The 19,653-nt window shown below is 46.3% G+C and overlaps 1 protein-coding gene and 1 pseudogene across 2 annotated transcripts in view; one reads left to right on the top strand and one right to left on the bottom strand.

Annotated features, from left to right (window-relative positions):
- Ston1 (stonin 1) overlaps positions 1-15,564 on the bottom strand; it is a 45,778-nt gene extending 30,214 nt beyond the window's left edge. Inside the window, exon 1 of one of the 2 annotated variants that reach the window (XM_016004286.3) lies at positions 15,452-15,564. The gene's annotated coding sequence lies outside the window, so the exon portion shown is untranslated. Of the gene's footprint in view, positions 1-15,402; positions 15,422-15,451 lie in introns of those variants that run through there. The other variant, XM_076559242.1, reaches the window with a different exon arrangement.
- On the top strand, positions 5,147-5,935 carry LOC102904266 (ubiquitin-conjugating enzyme E2 S pseudogene; annotated as a pseudogene).
- Positions 15,565-19,653: the final 4,089 nt, after the last annotated feature.

Here is a 19,653-nt window from a genome sequence, read left to right as displayed (position 1 = left end):
CGTCTCACACAGCCGACCCATGAACTCTGTGCTCGCTCCATAGCCGTGGGCCTCTTGCCCCACTGCACGCCAAAGCTGAGGGACTGTCATGAGGCCAACAGTGGACAGCCCCGAGTTCATTCCACTTGAACAGAGGACTGCAAGTTGTTTGTCTCTAGGAGACAACTCTAGAACGTTCAACAGGCATTTCCGGCTGCGTTTTCTCAAATTTCACTTGACAAATAGAGCAGGAGGGGCCCAGAAAGGTAGAGGTTGATCTCAAGATAGCACAGCTTAAAAAGATGAATGTGAGATAGCTTTGTTTTCCATATTCTTCCTGTTGTAGTCAAGTGGGAGCAAGGCTATGTTGTGCCTGTCTTCTGAGTATGATTGGGGCTAATTTTTCCCTACTTTGCATGTTTATGCATTCTGTCCACTTTTATATAAACAGTAACCCACTGAGACAGTAATATGTGTTTAGGAAATATTTTAAAAGTTAAAACAATCTTCCCCTAGGGATCTGTGTCTTGGGGAGGGTGCTCATGCAGTGCGTGCATGCGCGTGTGCATGCATGCGTGCTAACTCTCTCATGCATGAGCACATTCAACAATGATTGATTATTCAGCAACCTTAAAATGAAAGCACTCACAGTATGCAACGTCAGAGAATTCTCTGTCCTGTAAGGGCCACCCTCAAATGCTAACAACGTGGTAGAGACAAATGCAGGGTTCCTCGGCCCTCATCCTGGGAAAGGTGCCTGCCACCAAACCTGATGGCCTCAGTTCGGTTTCAGCAATCTGCATATTAGAAACTGATTCACACAAATTGTCCTCTGACCTCTGCATGTGTGCCTACACACACAATACACACATACACAAAATAAATTCATCGTTAAGAAAGTTTTTAAATGTCCATAACTGAAGGGAGGGGGGTTGAAGCTCCTGTCCCTTGGGAGTTGTAAAAGACTTCAGGAAGAGTCAGGCATCTGTGGTGGTTCGAATAAAAATGGCCCCCACAGGCTCATATATTTGAATGCCTAGTTACCAGGGAGTGGAACTGTTTGGGAAGGATTAGGAGGTGTGTCCTTGTTGGAGAAGGTGTGTCACTGGAAGTAGGCTTTGGGATTACAAAAGCCCACATCAGGTTCTCTCTCTCTCTGTGTGTCTCTCTCCTTCTCTGTCTCTCTCTGTCTCTGTCTCTCTCTCTCTCTCTGCCTGTTGCCTGCAAATCAGGATGTAAAGCTCTCAGCTATTGCTCCAGTGCCATGCCTATCTGTTTCCCGCCGTGACTGATGACAATGGACTGACCCTCTAAAACTGCAAGGAAGCCCACAGTGCTTTTCCTTTACTAAGTTGCCTTGGTCATGGTGTCTCTTGACAGTCATAGAACAGTAACTAAGACAGTGTCTGAGCTGCACCATGAAGGTTGACATAATTAATAAGGCAAAACAGAGCAAGTGTGCAAGACAGAGGCCGAGAGAGCCCCACCCTGGTTGGAGAGGCACAGTTGGAGACAGGAGGCAACCCCAAAAAGACCCACGGGTGGGCAAGGACACCACAATAACAACTTGGACTTTACCCTAAATACTATGAGGAGCCAGAGAAAACATTTTAAAAAGGGATAAATAAACAGCAGCTAGACATGGTGGCACGTGCCGTTGTTCGAGGCCAGCCTGGTCTACACAACGAGTTTCAGGCCAAGAGAAAGAGGATGCATAGGAAGATCCTCGAGAGAGTGTGGGGGCGGGGGGAGGCCAGGAGAGGGAGGAAGGGGGACAGATTGCAGACTGAGATTTTGAAATACATGCTATAACAGTACTGAGGGCAGAAGGGAGGGCCAGGGTCAGGTTAAAAGTAGGAGAGGTGGGTGGAGACTTCACGAGAGAAGCTGGGGTTGGACCTGATGACTCCTGCCCTACATGCTTCTATTCAAAGTCTAAAACAAAAGAAGAAAGAAGAAATTGTCTGTCATGTGTACCTCTCACAGCTTGGGGACGATTTCTCCCAGAACTCTGCCACACTCCTTGTGGCGCCCCACAGGGGCTCTGTCCCAGACACCACTGCTAACAGACAGCACCCGAGCAGTGGTTCAATAAGGGGTGGCTGAGTGCCTGGGCCACACACATCCAAAGGTGGGGAGACGTCCCAAACAATGCAAAGTCCAGGGCCAGGAAACAGTGAGAAGGTCCAGCAACCCAGAGTAAGAAGAAAAAAAAAAAAAAAACTAGGAAAGTTCTAGAAGAGAAGGGGCTAAGGGTCTGGGTGAGCTGCTGGATGGAGAATGAACAGCTCAGGCAGTTTAGGAGACGACCCAAGGTGTGAGCGCCTGTCTCACGCGAGGAGAAGCTGCACCTCTGTAACTAAAGTCACACAGCCTCTCCAGTGCCCCCGTGGGAGCTGGGGGAGGCTCCCCCTCCTGTCAGGCAGGCTGGCGCACAGGATGTGCACATGTGAACAGTTAAGTAGAAACATCTGGCAGAAGAGGGGGATGTGTGGGTGAGGAGGAGGCAGACCCTGACAAGCGGGGGCTGTGGAGGGTGGCCCAGCCCCAGCATATAGACAGCTCACCCTCAAAGATGGCTGACAACGAGGACGAGGTCAGCAGGCAAATGGAGTTTCTCCTCTCACTGGAGGAAATGACAGTCCAGCAAGTCTGCACCTGCCCGGAGGGCCCTGACTCTACCACCTGATTCTCAGAAGAGCCCCGATCACTTTTCCCACAAGACTTTTTTTCTTACAATTAGGAGCACCTGATCAGATGGACATTGCTTTAGAACGACCAGGGCTGGACACCCAAACCACGCCCAGCAAAGGCCCTGGGATGTTCACAACAGGACTGAGGAGGGTCTGATTCAAGCCACAAGTGAGTGACAGGCCTGCAGCCGCACGGAGGTGGGATTCTCTGGGTGTAAAGAGTTGAAGATTAAAACCTTTCTCTGTTTGTATTCATGCTAACAGGGGGCCAACACAAACAAGGTTTGAGCCAGGCATGTGGTTCATTTCTATAAGCCCAGCTCTGGAGAAGACAGGGGGAATAGGAATTCAGGATGAGCCACGGTGGGCGATAAGACCCTGTCTCAGAAAGGAAGGGGGGAGGGGAGGGAGGATGAGGGGAAGGGAAGGGGAGAGAGGAAGAGGGGGAGGGAAAAAGAAAAAGATGAGGTTTGTAACTTCATTTTTACTTTTCTAACCCTCCAAATTGGCTTTGAAAATGGGTTGCAGTGAACTAGGCGGGGGGGGGGGGGGGGGGGGGGGGGGGGGGGGGGAAGCGTTCCAAGGGATGAGCAGCAGCCAGTGTGTCAGCCTGCCTCTGAATTCCTGGGTCGTGGCTGTGTTCCATTAGACGCTCGGCGCTCTTTCCACAAAGCCCTTGGCCGAGCTCCGCAGTGGAAAAGCTATTTTTATGCTCGAGCCACAGATATTTAAATGGAAATATATCCGTAATTCCAATTACATTTTGTTTTCATAGTGATCTTTCCCTCTACTTCAGAACAGACCTAGCTATCATCTTCATTATTTCTCCTTTTAAAATTATATTTATTTGTTTGTGTGCTGAGGGTGGGGCGATCCATCAGCGGTCAGAGGACAACTTGTAGGGGTCGGTTCTCTCCTTCCACCACGTGGGTCCCAAGGACTGAATTCAGTTCGACATTAGCTTGATGGTGAGTGCCTGCCCCACTGACCCACCTCACCATTCCATCATCATAGTTACCAATAAGACTCTTGCACAGCTCAGCATTCTCTGAGCTAAATACAGATGCCAGCGGCCCCTGATAAATGGCGGTTATAAAACAGGCACGCCTTCGGTCTTAAATTCTCAAGCTGAGTTCTCCTCCCCTGGTCATGTCTTCATGCATTCTCTACTCTCCCATGTCTCAGGCCCTTCCTTCATGACCCCACCAGGAAAATCTAGGGCCCGAAGCAGCGAGGAACTGGTGCATTTAAAACTTTCACAAGAATAATGAAATTAAGGGTTTGGTTTCCTTAAGAGACAAAACCACCAACAAATAAAACCAGGAGATGGTTCTGATTAGGGGGACACTGTCCTTTGGTGGCCACAATCACCCTGATGAAGAGCCCAGCAGCTGAATGGTGAGGGTTGCCAACGGCCAAGTCAAAACCTCGAGGAAGTCATCCAAGAGCATCTAAACTGATTACCGAGAAAACTGAGCTATCTGGAGGTGTGGCCATGGCCCGTCAGGCTAGACTCCCTGAAGCACGGGCCTCATTGAAACAGTCTACGCAGAGGGTAGGCAACGGGAGGTGACTGCCATGTGTGGATATTAACATACGACCAGGGCTCACTATTTCCTGTGATCCCTATGGATTCTGATACACTTATCAGGCTTTCTTATTGCTCTTTCTATAGAGGAAGCAGCTGAGCTGTGGAGACCAAAAGTGCCTTGCCGAAGGATGCACGCCTCGGCGGCCGCAAAGCTAGCGTTGCAATCCAGTTCTGCTCAACTCCAACATCTATTTGTCTTCCCTTGTGACTTGGAGCTGAAGCGGGGTCAGAGAGAGCAGAGCTGTGGTCAGTCTTGGTTCCTCAAGGTTAAGAAGAGAGGGCTGGTGAGACAGTCGGGCAGTTGGGAGTACTTACTGCTCTCCTAAAGGACTCGTTCGTTTCCTAGCCCCCAACTACCTGTAACTTCAGCTCCAGGGGGGGTCTGAAACCCTCTTCTGACCTCCATGGGCATGCACGTCACACATTCACAGAAATATTCACAGATATACATAAATAATAAATAAATCTAGAAGTACTGGAAACTGCTAAGGGAAAACACTTTAGGATACAGTATAGGCAAAAAAAAAAAAAAAAAAAAAAAAAAGAAAAGAAAAAAAAACTCTCAACAGAACCCCAATAGCATGGAAAATAGCCCCAAGCATTAACAAATGAGGTCACATGAAGCTAAAAAGGTTCTGCACAGCAAAACATACTTTTATCAGCAGAGGGAACAGACAGCCGGCAGAATAAGAGAAAATCCTGCTACCTGGACTTCAGACAAGCGCTTACTACACAGACTACACAAAGAGCTACAAAAACCACACATCAAAATTAAAAACAAAAAACTACCAATCGATAAATGGGTCAATGAACTAAACAGTTCTAAAAAAAAAAAGAAAGAAAGGAAGGAAGGAAGGAAGGAAGGAAGGAAGGAAGGAAGGAAGGAAGGAAGGAAGGAAGGAAGGAAGGAAATGCAAATAGCCAATAAATATTTTTCAAGCATTCACGGTCTAAACAGATAAAAGGCACTTTCCCCTTCCCTGTCTCCAGCCATCATGAACTCCAACTTAGAGAATCTGCCTCCCCACACCATCTATCTAGTGTCCAAGGAGATAACTCACCTGATGGCATCAATGAGGAGCACCTCACCGCCCTGCAGGTCACCATCGAAGGCCCTGAGGGGACCCCTATGCTGGAGGCCTGTTCTGTAGGAAACTCCTACTGGACAAGGACTTCCCCGCCTCCCTACCCAAGGGCTACGGACTAAGATCTTCTACCCAATGTCAGTGCCAAGGGTGAGATCTGTGCCAACGGGCTCAAGAAGGACTGGATGGCTGAGCTGGGCATCCGGCATGTGCTGCTGGCCATCAAGAGCCTGCTGATCCACCCTCACCCAGAGTCTGCACTCAAGGAGAGGCAGGCTGCCCACTTCTGGAGAACTGTGAAGAGAATGCTGCCCGGGGCGTCGCCTGACAGACATCCACCGGGGCGCAGTGGCACCAGCAGCCGGAAGGGTTGAGGCTATCTGGGACCTGGCCAGTGAGGCTGCATCCTCCTTCACTGACCCCATGACCCAGGGGTCCTGGGAGGAGCTGAGAGTCCCAATAAACATCAGGGGAGAGAGATAAGAAGCTGCCTTGAACAGGAAGTTGAGCAAGAGGCGGGCACCAAGGCGACTGTAGGGACCCTTCTCCCTCTCCTTCTGTTCTGTCCCCTCCCACTCTGTCTCTAAATTATTTAAATTACGGCTGGGGTGGGGGAGGGGGGCAGAACCTGGATTTGATTTTCTAAATAAAGCTGGAAAAGCAAAACAAACCAACACACAAACAAACAAAAAAGCCTGAAAACCTGAGTTCAATCCCCAGAACCCACATTGTGGAAGCCAAGAACCAACTCCATGTAGGTCATCTGACCTGTGTACGCGCGCGCGTACATGGAAACCAGTGTGGAGACAGAATATGGTAACACACATCCATACTCCCAGCACCTGGCAGGTACAGGTAGGAAGGAGGATCAGGAATTCAAGGACAACCCTGGTTACAGAGCAGGTTCAAGACCAGTGTAGACTACGTGAGACTTCATACTAAAAAAGAAAAGAGAACAGGAAGGTATCAAAAACCTGACACCTGTGCGCTATATAAGTGACCTAAGTGGCTTTATAGTTAGTTTTACCAATTATTAAAGAACATATCATCATTATATCTTTTTTTTCTAAGATTTATTTATTTATTATGTATACAGAAGAGGGCGCCAGATCTCATTACAGATGGTTGTGAGCCACCATGTGGTTGCTGGGAATTGAACTCAGAACCTCTGGAAGAGCTCCCAGTGCTCTTAACCTCTGAGCCATCTCTCCAGCCCTAATCTTTATATCTTATAAACTGTTCAAAAAAACATATATGAGGAAAAGCTACCCAACTTATTTAATAGGACTAATTTAAACTTGATACAAAACAAAACAAGAATAAGAGAACAAAGGAAATGTTTGCATTTTAGTTTTTTGGAGACAGGGTGTCACCACATGGCCGTGGCTGTTCTGTAACTTGCTATGTAGACCAGGCTGGCCTCAAACTCATAGACATCCATCTGCCTCTTTTTTCCAAGTGCTGGGACTAAAGGTATCCATGCCCAACCAAAGGAAATTTTAGAACAATTTCACTAGTAAACACTTACAAAACCTCTAAATAAAGTATTAGTAAATGATAGACTATAGAATCAAAGATTAAATATCTATGTATGTATATATGTGTTGATACATGTAGATATATTAGTTCATATTATTTTTCACATTATAATATGGAAAAAGAAATATATGATCATCTCATATAACTTCCATAAAAAAGCATTTTTTTTTTCCATTTCCAGGGTTTCTCTGTGTAGCTTTGCACCTTTCCTGGAGCTTACTTGGTAGCCCAGGCTGGCCTCGAACTCACAGAGATCCGCCTGCCTCTGCCTCCCGAGTGCCGGGATTAAAGGCGTGCGCCATCACCGCCTGGCTAAGAAAGCATTTTTAAAAAGTACATAAAGTCAGGTGTTATACAATTTTTATCTTGCTAAAAAATAGTAAGAATGGAAGGAAAGCCCTTAATTTAATAAAGACAATCTACTAAAACATTAAGCCAACTTTATACTTACTGGATCTTTAAGAGAACACTTTAAAGACAAGGAGCAAAGTTGCCTACATATTACTACTGAATGCTACCAATGTAATAAGACAAGAAAAAGACATGGGGGGCTGGAGAGATGGCTCAGAGGTTAAGAGCACTGCTTGTTCTTCCAAAGGTCCTGAGTTCAATTCCCAGCAACCACATGGTGGCTCACAATTATTGTTGTTTTGTGATTACATAGAAAATTCTAGAGTGCCTATACAGACTACTGAGTAAAGAAAAGAGGCCAGGGAGAATGATGGGTAAGAGAATAAAAATTTTAAGCCAGAAGTGTTTCTATTATCCAGAAAATAGTAAATTGGAAAATAGAATGTTATTGAAAATATGAACAAAATCTACAGGAAGCCAGGTATTGGTGGCGCATGCCTTTGATCCCAGCACTCAGGAGGCAGAGGCAGGCGGATCTCTGTGAGTTTAAGCCAGCCTGAGCTACAGAATGAGCTCCAGGAAAGGCTCCAAAGCTACACAGAGAAACCCTGTCTCCAACAACAACAAAAAAATCTATAGGAAACAATGACTGTGAAGTGATATAAGACATCTGCAATGGAAATTGCTAGTTTTCCTTCACCTAAATAAAAAGATATAGGAAGAACCTGTAGAGATGTCTTAGCTGGTGAAGGAGCTTGCCCTGTAAACCTGACAATCTGGGCTTTATCCCCAGAACCCATGCAAAGGTAGAAGGAGAGAAGCAACTCTAAAAGTTACCTGCTGACCTACAGCACACACACACACACACACACACACACACACACACACACACACACACACACGATGATGATGATGATGATGATGATAAATACTTTCTTAAGGAGACAGCAAGATCTAACATTGTTAAGATATCGGTATAAGCCAGGCCTGTGGTGCAGGCCTATAATCCCAGCTACCAAGGAGATTAAGGCAGGGAGATTGCAAGTTCAAAGCCTGCATGGTATACAGAGTAAGCTGAAGGCCAATCTGAGCAATTTAGTGAGATCTGGTCTCAAAAGAAGAGCAAAAAAGAGCTGGTGACGTAACTCAACTGTCGAATGTGTGATGCCTGGATTCAGTTCTTAGAGAATTCTGTGAGAAAGACATCAGTAAAAATTAAATGTAATGTTAGTAAAAATCTCATAGAATTTCCTATGTCTGTGCGCATGCAAGTAAACAAAAACTGATTGACATAAGCTAGTAAAATCCAAAGGGGACGCAAAGTCCTTTAAAATTGTGAAAGTAACAGTAATAGCAATTCTTTTGTGCCTCCTTATATGTCAAGGGCTATTCTAACATTTTCTTGTGCATTATCTCCTCAATAATGCTTGGAGTGGAACTGTTATTATTTATATTTTAAGTATGGGAGACAGAGGAAAAAAAACTAAGGTCACTCAACTATGAAAACACAAATGCTGACTGACAGGTGAATCATAAAAAAAATACTTATAAAAAATGAAAAAAAAAAAACCAACCCTAGAGGCTATTGGGGAGAAGACAAATTGCTTGAAATGACAATCATTTGCCATCAGATCTCTAACCGGCAGCAATGGGTTTGGGAAGACAAAAAAATAACACAGCTCCTCCCTCGTCGATCTGAGGGAAATTTTTACATGGAGTTCTCCATTTCCGAGTGATCGAAAACTAAAGATACTTCCAGGAACACAAATATTTTAAAATTTACCCAGGAGCCCGTACAAGAGAACTTCATGTAATCCCAGGAGAAAGGTGGTGAAAACAGGGATGTGAGTTCGAGATCAGCCTGTGTTACAAAGCTAGTTTAAGGCCAGCCTGGGGTAGATAGGAAAACCTGGGCAGGGAGGAGGCAGGGAGGGCAAAAGGAGGAGCAGAGATTGTAAATTTACACTGATGAGATGAAAAGCGTGGAGGATCTGTAGTCACGACTGGAGAGAGAGCTCTTGGTGGAGAATCTGAGTCCAGCTCCTAATTTCTAGTATCAGGTGACTCATGGCCTGTAACTCCAGCTGCAGCCATCAACGTCCTCTCTAGACTTAACCGTACATACATACACATAATTCCAAATAAAAAGTATTTTTAGAGTAGTAACAGCGCCCTAAACGCACTGAATAAATACGGTAAAATGCTGTGGTAGAAGCAAGCATGAGAGAGAATAGGTAGGAAATAGAGAATGTACATCACCAGTTGTCAAAAATAAAGGCCCAGAAAGTGCTACTTCAGCAGAAGTTGGCTGTGAGCTTCCTTTGGCCAAATGAGAAAAGATAAACACCAAATAATGGTGGAGTCATAGCACCCAGTAGGGGTCACAGGCAAACTTCTCAAAGGGACATACATCTTCCCACCACCGAGACCAGAAAGAAATCTCTGATAATGTGTGTGATAATTTGGGAAGGGATCCTGCTGCAAGCCGCAAAAATATATGAAGTAGGATTTCAGCTGATTATGACAAGCTAATACCTGGAAGAAGCCAAGGGCCTTCCAGACATCAAGCTGAGGCTCAAGGAGTCTTGGTGATATTGGTTTTTGATTGTTAGCTGTTTCTTACTATGAATTTCTCATGTGCTATTGTAGCTTTTCCATCATTTATTGGGCACCATTTCCCCCTCTACTAAAGAAATATTTAGATAACCTTCTGTGCTGACAGCTATGCACAGCCAGAACCCCAGTTCAAGTCTCCCTGTAATTATCATCACTGGCAGCATCCGGCCAGGTCCATCCTCAGACGGAGGAAAGTACCTTATCAGAGATATCTCTGTACTCTCTAGAATAGACTTAAGCATCCAGACTACCTGTTTGAGAAGGCCTGGCAGATGTGCTAATTAAGCTTAACTTTCTCCTTTCCAAAGTCTTATCACTAGTTTTAGATCCACCCTTAACAATTAACTCAAAACTAAACAGTTCCAACTTACAGGTACATCTAGCTATGATGGAAGTTGCCTAGCCAAGTTGCCTAGTGACAGAGCACACTTGCCAGAAATGGCGGGAGCAGAAATAGCTGGAGAGATAAGGGTCAAAGGGATAAAAAGGCAGTTTTATTTTCAGAGAAGACTAGACGGAGAGGAGAGAAAAGAACGGGAGAAGTAGATAGAGAACTAGAAGAATGAGATGGAAGATGAGGAAGATCCAGATGAGGAAGAACGAGATGAGAAAGACCAAGATGAGGCAGATGATCTAAGATGAGAGAATTAAGGTAGAACTTAGAGGGGACAGCGGATAAAGGTAGAGAGAAATCAGGCAAGAAAGGAGCTGGGCACGAGAACAGAACTGAAGCTGTGTAGATAGGATTTTATCCCAGAGGAATAAAGTAGATGGACAAAGAGCTCGGTGTACTTAGATTCTTTTCCCAAAAATAATTCTCGCCTTTCATAGGTTCTTTTCTGGGCCCCTGGGAAGAAGATTATTAAGGCTAGTCCTATATTAACATTCCAGAGGATTCTTCAGCCTTAGATCTATTTTTCTTCCTTTTTTTTTGAGATTTATCAGTTGATTTTTTTTTGTATTGTATGTGGTAGGTATGAGCATGTGAGTACAGGTGCCCATGGAAGCCAGAGGAGGGTATCTGATCCCTGGAGCCTGAGTTACAAGCGGTTGGGAGCCACCTTGCATGAGTGCTGGAAACCAAACTCAGGTCCTCTGCAAGAGCAGTACTCACTCTTAGCCCTGGTTGTCCTGGAACTCACAGAGATCCTCCTGCCTCTGCCTCCTGAGGGCTGGAATTAAAGGCTTGCATCACCACACCTGGCTGCAAAATGTTTTCAATGAGGAGGTCACCATTATTAGAACCATTAACCTTCCAGAAATCTCTCCTTGAGAAGTAGAAGAGAGAAATCCTTCTCACATCTAAGTCAGCAGGGTTGTTGTTGTTGTTGTTTTTTTTTGGGGGGGGGGGCTTACAAACAAACTGATCTTCCTGAAGCAATCAGGTAGTACCATAAAGAGGAGGGATAAAGAGGAGGACCTGGCTCCCTGCGAGAGTGGGCAGTACTATTGGGCCCCAGAATCATGCCAAATATCCCCATCGCCACTAACATCAGCCAACCTTGCCAATGCACGAGATTACCCACGGAGCCAGGCTTCCAGATGCCGGTTCACTACCTTGTTTACATAGAGCTAAGCATCAAGACACAATGCGATTGCCTCCCCATCCCACTCACACTGCTGGAAAGAGCAGCGAATGCCCAAGCGGACAACTCCGGAGACAGAATCTGCCTAGTCTGCTTCAAAAATTCCAGCCTTATACTGGAACTGCACTAGAATCCCATGGGTTCCTGGAACTCCAGTCTGGCTGGGAAGCTTCCAGAGAATTCTGGATACATCTCATGGGGTAGAGCTGTTTCCCAACTGTGCTCTAAGTCTGGAGCAATTCTCAAAGACTTCCAAAGAGAAAGGACAGTGGAAGACGAAGAATTTGGGAGGCAGATTTTATGAGCAATCAAAATATTTGACTCTATTACAGCAAGAAGTATTTCCTTTTTCTACTTTTCCATAATAATATTGATAGTTTATGTGTGGGGGCAGTGGGCCGCAGTAATCGGGGTGCATAGACTTTCACCACCAGTTCAAGGTTTGCTTCCCACAGTTGGTGCCCCGACAGCCGACAGCCGTGGCAAATTCCTCTCTAATCCTGGTTTCTGAATCTCCAAATGGAAATAATAATAGTTCTTTCCTCAAAGACGTTTAAAATGAAATGCTCCATGTGAAGCGTTTAACACTCGGTGAATGTTAGCTATCGTTACTGTCAAAAGCCAAGTAACCCTGGCAAACACACAAAAAAAGCAAACGCAACTGTAATCCCCCCATCCATTTCAAAGCATATAATTCCAATTGTTACGGGTGTATTTTCAAAGAGCAAAAGACTAGTGCTTTCTAATCCAAAACCTGCTATTTAAATTCACTCCTGCGCTCTAAGTATCTCCTGTGTGCTTCAGTATTCAGCATAGTGTTTAAAGGCCGTGGAGCGTTCCTCCAGGTGAGTTTACTTCTGACACCCTGCCCTCTTCCCTCCAGATGTAGATCCCACACTTCCTATATTTCCAACCCCTGTGACATGGCCAGATGGTGACTGACTTTCTCCTGGCTATTTGGAGATTTGGCCTCCACCTCACTATCCAACACGCTCACCCTGAGGTCAGGGACCCTTCCGTGGTCTTCTGGCATCTCCAGCATCTTGCCTTGAAGCTCATGCTGAGGTGCAGACCACTCTGTTTAAACTAGATTCACTCCATGGCGGGTGCAAAAGGGAACATTGCCAGATGGGCAGTTTTTCTCCAAACAGTATAAGGTTGACTTCCAAGACTTTAGATACACGATTAAAAACTCTCAGGAAGAGGAAGAAATGGAAGATTCTTATCAGGGGGCATTGTTTTTCTAAGCTTTGAGGCCATACAAGTTCAACACTTGAGGACGAGCATTTCAATGAAGGAGGTCCGAACACTTTGTGATGCTCTGAGACCACTGACAAAGCCTTACTGATTCACACAAATGTGGGGCTGTCAAACTGGGCAGAAGTGAGTTGTATCCTGTTTAAAATAAGTGCCCCCCCCATTTTCAATGAATTCAGTTTTTTAAATCTTTTTTTATTTATTCCTTCACAATGCCATACGTATATAAAATGTACTTTGATCATCTCCTCCCTCATTGTTCTCTGATCTCTCTTTCTCTCTCTCTCTCTCTCTCTCTCTCTCTCTCTCTCTGTGTGTGTGTGTGTGTGTGTGTGTGTGTGTGTGTGTGTTCCACTTCACTTTATTAGGATTACTTGTTTTAGAATGGATAGGGAGTTATTTATTTGAGCAAGAACAACTTACCAATAGTTACAGCACTAGGAATACCCCCCTAGAAACCATTATCTGTAGCTCCTCAGGGAAGGGTGGGGCCTCATGAGCCCCTCCCCCATCCATGACAGAAGGCTGATGGCCCAGTTTTGTGCAGGAAGCCCTACTAGTTGCTATGAGTTCATGGATACATCATCCATCCCACGTTCAGAAAAATAGGTTTTCTTGGCATGCCTTCCCATCCTTCAGTTCTTCCATTCTATCCACCCTCTCTTCGGCCATGTTCCCTGAGCCTCGCAGGGGAGGATGTAACTGTATCAGCAGTTACTTCTTCTCAGTACTGAAAGCAGTTATGAGTCTCTGCATTACCACATTCTTTAAATATTTATTTCTACCCTGACCTGCTTTAAAAGTTTGTCTGAAACATGTGTTATGATCCCATTGTTGTTTATAAAAAAAGTTTTTCAGAAGCTTGTCTTCCTTAGGGGATAATAGCTCAAGGACCTGAGTTCAGATTCTCAGCACCCACATAAAACATTCAACTTGGCAAAAATGGGGGCATGCCTGAGCAGAGACAAGATGTTGCCGGAGCTTGCCAATCAATTGGGAAAAACAAAACAAAACAAAAACAGTGTGCTCCAGGTTCAGTGAGAGACCCTGTCTCAAGAGAATAAGGCAAGAGGATGATTGAGAGGGATACCCAATACCCTCCGCTGCCATCCACAGATGCATGTACACAGGCATACACCACACACACACACACACATAAACACACCCTCAAGACATAGACAAAAGGGTGTATTCCTCTCATACAGTGAAGTGCGGCATTCCCCCAAGTTCCTCCCACACAGCTCAGCTTTGATGAGGTCCTGGCTGCCTCCAGCAACTCGGAGTCGGTGAGGCAGACAATCAGCCTCACTCAATCCCTAAAACACAAACAGAACCACAACAAAAACTACTCTGCGTCCGTCTGCACAGTCCCACGCAAGACTCAGCAGGCTTTCTGGAAGCACCCAGAGGACCAAGTCCATCATGGAAACACTGATTCAGCCATAATAGGACCCGACACAAAAACCACACAAACGGACTAAGCAGCTCTTCCAACCAATCAGAACTCAGCTAAAGCCAGGGTCTCTTTGCAGTCAGATTAGGTGCACTGTCTTTTTTGTTTTGTTTGTGGTCCTCCTCATTTTAGCCTCTTCCATTATTCTTTCACTTGTTTGCATGGCTGCAGACAGGCAGACCAGCTTGGGGAAAGACAACAGCCTTCCTGCCCAAGCACATCAGGCAAATTAAAACTTCTAGCCCGAGGGAAGGCTGTAATAGCTGGGTTAGAGCAGTCTGAAAAAGCAAGCTCCCACTAAACACTGTTAGTGGAGACTGAAGTCTTTGCTTTCGGGAGACCAGCTTCTGTATTTTATTTACTAACAGCTGCTTCTCTGTTGTTTGTTTTTCATTAAGTGGCAGCAGTGGAGGCATGGCGTGTGCCAGGGTCCATGGGTTGGATATGGAGAACCATGCGAGGGAGTGGGTTTTCTCCTCGCACTGTCTAAGGTCCCCGGCAATCCAACTCACCTTTACCCCCTCAGCCATCTCACCGGCCCTGATCAGAACTTTTTGGCTAGCATTCTATTTTTCTTTATGAGCTTTGCAGTCTAAATTAGATTAACTGTCATTTTTGGGGTGGGGGGTGGGGTGGCGATGAACAGTTGGAAAGAAAAGAGACAAATAGACAACTAGATATCCCAGATGGGTGCTACCGAACCATACATGTAGTCGAGTTCTAACAAGGAATACAATGTCATTAACACATGCACCCACAGGGTCCACTTGCCTAATCCTGGCGCGTGTCATTACTGCAGCGAATATTAAGGCCGTGTTCCGACGCCTGTGCGCGACCCCTTGGCCTGGCTGCCTCGGCCTGACTGGTCATCTCAGAGGAAAAGAGGGGATGGAAGTGAACCCCGCGAAGCGAGAGGAGGACAGGACCACCAAGAACAGGAGCTAGGAAGACTGTAGGGGGTATCGGAGGCGTGGGGATCTTGAGTTCCGAGGCGCTCGGCCCGACAGGGTCTGGTGCCCAGGTCTGGGTGGACCGCGCATGGGTTCCTGCAGTCCCCGCCCGGTCCCGCCCGCGGACCTGACTGTTCCTGCAGTCGGACTTTTCTTTCTTTGCAGTCAGGCCCAGGGCACAGAGAAGTCTGCGGGGCCCAGCCCCTCGCGGGCCCTGGACGCCCGTAGGATGTCGAGGAGGGGGAGCCCAGGAGATGTCCTCTGCCCCCCCCCAAACTCCAGCGAGCCCCGGGGACCCCCACCCTGGAGAGGGGCTCGGGTCAAGCCTCCTCCGGCCGGTCCCTCACTCACGGGCAGCGCGGCTGGGGCTCCGACTCTGGCCGCGGCCATCCACACCGGGAAGAGGAGAGGGGAGGAAGGGGAGGGAGAAGGGGAGGGAGCAGGGGAGGGGGAAGGGGAGGGAGGGCCCGGGCGACTGCTGGGCAGGGGGGGTTGTGGGGAGAGGCATCGCGCGGGCATTCCTTCTGTCCCCGCCCCTCTTCCCCTTCTTGCTCCTTTCTCCACCCTGGATCCCCCAAAGTTTTTCTGGTATGAGATTGGACCTTCGCTTCTCTCCACAAGCCAGCTAGCTGTCCCGGGCAAGTCTGAAGTCTCCAAAAGGAAGAGACCTAGGTTCACCCGCAGAAGCTAGAAAGGGGTCACCAAATTATTCTGGGGGCCCCTATGAGTGCCTCCTCTTTTTTTTTTTTTTTTTTTTTTTCTTCAAAGTAGAATCAGCCGGTTCCACAGCGAAGGGTGGGTAGTCGTGCTAAGGATCCTCCTCCCTGGGTGAAATTCACAGTCACAGATGACCAGGTGAGTGAGTGAAGGGCCACGCTGTGTGCCGGAGGCTGGAATACCGCAGCAAGCGCTTCCTGCCTCCCTGTGTGTCTCCTGGAGAGGGCGGAAAGATGAGAAGAGATGCCTCCACCCCAGCGTGGTTTCCTGCCAACAGGTGACTGACTCTCAGCACACACATCTTGACCTCTTTCTCAAGCGAGACTGAACCAGTCACAGCAAACCATGGAAGTAGGGCGTCTCTTTTCCTGGAAATTCACCAAATCCCAGAATGGAGGCTTGAGTCGGATTGGCTAGGGTGTGTGGGAAGAGGACACTCCAGGCCCTAAGGTGGTTTGGAGTATTTAGGAGAGGTGGGGAATGGTGCAATGGAGTGTGAAGCATGATATCATGAAGGTTTTTTGTTTGTTTGTTTTTCAAGACAGGATTTCTCTGGGTAGTTTTGGTGCCTGTCCTGGAACTCACTCTGTAGCCCAGGCTGGCCTCGAAAGCACAGAGATCGGCCTGGCTCTGCCTCCCGAGTGCTGGGATTAAAGGCATGCGCCACCACAGCCCAATGAAAAGCAGAGCATTTTGATTCAAATGGATTCCCATCGATTTTTGTATTCCCCGGGATGGACACTCAGTGGGGCACCCAGTGAATCCCTGTGGACTTAGAATGTCAGTCGAAAATACTGGTTTAGTGGTCAGCGAGATGAACTGCCCGGGAAGAGAACTTGTGTATAAGGAGGGATGGTGAACATCTCAACCTGAGTGGTGGGCCGCCAGGTGAGAGGAATCTGGGAACTCTGGTGGAGCAGCTCCCTGAATTCACACAGCAGTGGGATTCCTCTTAAAACACTTTCCTGGTGTAGTCTTTGTGGCCTCGGAAAACCTGGTAAAATGGAAAATATATTCAAGTAGTCACCAGGATCCAGGGAGGGAGCGGATTGCCAGAGAGGACACAGGTGTGTCTGATGCCACACGGTTGGGTGCACTGGGGATGTCATTCTCTGGTAAGATTTCTAAGTGTGTTTATACTTAAGAGTATAACACAAACAACAGAAACAAACAGAAGGAGTGCCCCTCACCTCCCCATTTCCCTTCACTACCATCCCAGGAATGGCCAAAATCTGAGGTCTGTTTTGCGTGAGAGCCCAGAGCATAAGGAGTAAAATCCTGGTAACTTTGGCAGACAGGAGCTGGTCCACCTTCTGGTAAGGAGGTGAGGGGAGTGGAGAGCAAGAAGGGCAGAGGAGACAGAGAAAGAAGGGAAGGAAAAAAGGATGCAAAGCCTGGAGTTTGATTGCTTGCACTATGGTGTGTGTGTGTGTGTGTGTGTGTGTGTGTGTGTGTGTGTGTGTGTGTGTGTGTGTGTTCAAAGAGGCCAGAAAAGGGCATCAGATCCCCTGGAGACAGAGTTACAAGCAGTTAGGAGCTTCTCAGCATGGACACTGGGAACCAAACTCTAGTTCTCTGTCAGAGCAACATAGTGTTCTTAACCATGGAACCATCTCTCTAGTACAGAGCGCCAAATTAGATAAATGATGATAGATAGATAGATAGATAGATAGATAGATAGATAGGTGATAGGTAGATATATAGTGACAGAAGATAGACAGATGATGATGATGATAGATAGATAGATAGATAGACAGATAGATAGATAGATAGATAGATAGATAGATAGATAGATGATAGAGAAATAAATAGATGATAGATATTTAGAAAAGTAGATAGATGATAGATAGGTAGATAGATAGATAGATAGATAGATAGATAGATAGATGATAGGTAGATAGATAGGTAGATAGATAGATATTGACAGAAGATAGACAGATGATGATGATAGATAGATATGACAGATATAGAGAGACAGATAGATATAGATACACAGATATAGATGATGATAGATACATAGATAGATGATAGATTTTAAAAAGGTAAGTGGCTAAGTTATACCACCCCTGTGCCTTGTGTCTACCACTAGCTTCCAGGGAGGCCAGCCCATCTCAGAAATGCCATAGCTAACCGAAGAAAAGAGGCATACAGAAATCAACACACTTGCAAAAGTCACTACTGCTACAACAGCTTTCTGAGTACACCTTTTCAACTTTTCCATCTCTGAGCTAAGCAGTACAGCCTTGATTAGTGGGGTATCTCAGCTGGGGAAAGAAATCTCATGGAAACTTTGACCCTCCTGGGGAGCAAACGGGGGTGTGATTTTCTAGAGACTGCTACAGTCTATTGAGACCTGTTTCATCTTTTAACTGGGGGTGTTCCTCCCCTCCCGTGACTCAGCATTGCTCTGGAGCTGGTCACTTTCATAAACACAGATCTCTTTCCTAACTCCAGCACCATCTCCACAGGAGTCTCTGGCAGGTTTCTTTCTGTATTCAAATCTGGCGGTAAACAGCTTAGCCTCTCCCCAGCGAAGCCACCACAGCCATGTCACCAGCTGGGACCTCGTTTCATTCCAGCTCCTTCCCCCTGCTGCACCGTAAAGAGACCCTCAGACAACATCATTCTCACTTCTATTCAGAGCTTTCCTTTCCGCGACAGCCTTTTCATGGACCCCTGAAAACTTCCCAGGAGACCCCTGAATTCAGACAGCAGTGGGATTCTGTTTTAAACACTTCTGATATTGTCTTTGTGGCCTTGGAAAACATAGTACATGGAAACGATATTGAAGTAGTCTGTCCAACCACCAGGATTCAAAGAATTCAGGATTCAGTATCACAAGATCTTCAAAAGTTCGGTAGTAGGGCCTGATGATAACTCAGAAACCTTAGAATTCTTCAAATCCAAGTCAGTGAAAGCTATTAGGATCAATATACCTTCAAGAGGAGGGTCAGGCTTAGTCTCAAATGGTTTATAAGAACATCATTCAAACTTTACAACAAACAGTCTCTACTTAGATGACACAAACCATTCAGGACGGTGATAGCTTTGGGGAAATTGTATTAAAGAAGAAAGCACTTGGTACAGACATTTTATATGCATGAAACATTCTGAGCCAACCCAAAGTTTGTGCTAAGTGTCCTTTTCTGAGGAAATTCAAATACATCTTGGATGGAGATTTCCTGAGCTAACAAGCCAACGTTTTCACTGAGAATGCCAACCGAAAGCAACCATATCGATCACAACCAGTCAGTGATGGTCAGTCATGAACGTGCCCCTCCTGGTATGGCTTGGTCTACACTGACTGGTGGCTACAGTTGGTCCATGGTTCAGTGCCTAAGAAGTATCCGATGAGCATTTATTGCCTGCCTTCTATGTACACGATACCCTGCGAGTGTCGGAGGCTAAGGGGTGGTTCCTGCTTCAGGTACCTGCAGGTGTTGAGGTAGATGACATACATTAAAATACAATGCGAAAATTGCCTGTTTAACCAAACTAAAGAGGTGAGCTAAATAGGAAAGACTATGCACTGATGCATGCCTATACCACTCAGGAGACTGGGGAAGGAAGAACATGAATTCAAGGCCTAGCAAGAAGGAAGAAATGGAGGGGGAGAGGTGGGTAGGCTAATGGAGAATATTTTTCAGTATTTGAGCAGGATGTGACTGACATTCTGTTGACTGGATTATGCTGTTTCTATTCTTGGGCATCCTGGGCCATCCCCCTGTACTCCCTGGTGTTTAGGAAAGCAGTGGGGTGGAGTTCAGGAATAATTAAAGCCCCTAGTAAAACCAACACTAAGGTTCCAGCTGGGGCGTTGCCTTTCGCGGCCCCTC

This window comes from Peromyscus maniculatus, chromosome 22 (genome assembly GCF_049852395.1).
Source record: "Peromyscus maniculatus bairdii isolate BWxNUB_F1_BW_parent chromosome 22, HU_Pman_BW_mat_3.1, whole genome shotgun sequence".
Lineage (NCBI taxonomy): Eukaryota > Metazoa > Chordata > Mammalia > Rodentia > Cricetidae > Peromyscus > Peromyscus maniculatus.
The sequence above is the reverse complement of the archived record's forward strand: the minus strand, read 5'-3'. Positions and strand labels throughout refer to the sequence as shown.